The sequence below is a fragment of the Pteropus medius genome, unplaced genomic scaffold, assembly GCF_902729225.1.
Source record: "Pteropus medius unplaced genomic scaffold, Ma_sr-lr_union100, whole genome shotgun sequence".
NCBI lineage: Eukaryota > Metazoa > Chordata > Mammalia > Chiroptera > Pteropodidae > Pteropus > Pteropus medius.
In genome coordinates, this window is record NW_024351073.1 from 13,871,146 (window position 1) to 13,872,786 (window position 1,641).

The following is a 1,641-nucleotide window of genomic DNA, read 5'->3' on the forward strand; positions in this document are numbered from 1 at the left end:
TTTCATTTGAAGATTCTTTAGGTTACTCTAATGTAAAACAAAATTAACATATGAAGTAATTACAATCCTACATTTTACTTGCAATCATGTTTTATTATGAATGTTTTTCTTCTAGCGCTGTATTATAAAAGAAATAAGAGAGAAGAATTAAGGAGAAATAATATATATACATATTCATAAACATGGATATGTGTAGTAATATGTAATGTATAAATATTAGTTTTGTTTATTGAACTTTCACGCTTCTTGATAACTTCAACCAATTCTGTGCTTTCTGTAATTCTACAATTTTTGTTTTGTTGGTTTTAATAAACTATATATTTCAGTTTGCAGTTATCTAATCAATGGCTACTAACTGAACATTTCTATTCAAGAAAACAGTCATGTCTATGGCCATGCCACCCTGAACACACCTGATCTTGTCTGATCTCAGAAGCTAAACAGGGTTGCGCCTGGTTAGTACTTGGATGGGAGACCACCTAGGAAGATCCAGTGCTGTACGCTTTAAAAAAAAAATTAAAAAAATAAATAAATAAAAAACAATCCTTTGCATTTAAATGTTAAAAACAATGAAAATAAATTTTATTTCAATTTATTAATGCCTATTATAAAAGCAAGTATTTTATAATAAAAATACTTAGACACTTGAACAAAGACATGCAGCTCATTCAAGAGAAATGAGATATGTTTTTTCCAAGAAGCTAATTTTAATATCCTCATTTTAATTCTAATGTCCTCATTTCACCAAATTATAAAAATAACAGAGATTTGTTACATATAAATAAGTTATTGAAATAGCATGACAAAATCATGACCTCTAAAAATTATGACAAGCTGCAAACAAGAATACACATTAAAGAGAGTGTACAATTAAATTCTTAAAAGTGTTCCAAACAATTTGGCAGAAGAAAAATAAAGGCATTCCAAGAATAAGTTATAGTCTTCATTTAAACTTGTATTCTTTCCAATAAAAGTCCAGTAATGAAATTTAAAAATTTAACTTTTGAGTATATTTATTTTTAGTTTATTAGTTAATTCTTGACCTTCAAATATAACACTGAGAAATTTGGGTACTTGCCAAGTAATATGCTGTGATAAGTAAAAATATTGAGATTTTTCCTGTGCTATTCCATGTAAACAGCCAAGAGAATGCAGATATACACAAAAATTATGTAATTCATATATTAAAAATTTAGAGACTTCAAAACAAAACAAAATAAAAATAAATAAAATACACGTATACATATGGAAATATTGCCAGAGTTCTCTAAGAGAGATTGCAAATAGCACACTTGGGCATAAATTAAGATGCAACACAGGTGCATACATAAAGTTTTAAACAGAAGACCATTATTGCAAATGAAAATAAATATTAGGTGGTTAAATGCCTACTTTTGGATTAAAAAAAAAAAAGCTAACATGAATTAAAAAAATAAAAGCAGAGAAAGTATAGTGTTCATTAGGTGACCTCCACCTGCAACCTTGTGTTGATTTTTTGGACTGATCAGATTAAAACCCACCATAGATGAGAAAAGACCATTAGCAAGGAGCCAGGGTATTGTCAATTGAAGCAAAGCCTATGACAGATTCCTAGAACTGTGCTAACTCAATATGTAGTCATAAAAGATAGAATAAATGCCT

General features: G+C 28.3%; 1 pseudogene; it reads left to right on the top strand.

Annotated features, from left to right (window-relative positions):
* The first annotated feature begins 385 nt into the window (after nucleotides 1-385).
* On the top strand, nucleotides 386-504 carry LOC120586369 (uncharacterized; annotated as a pseudogene).
* Nucleotides 505-1,641: the final 1,137 nt, after the last annotated feature.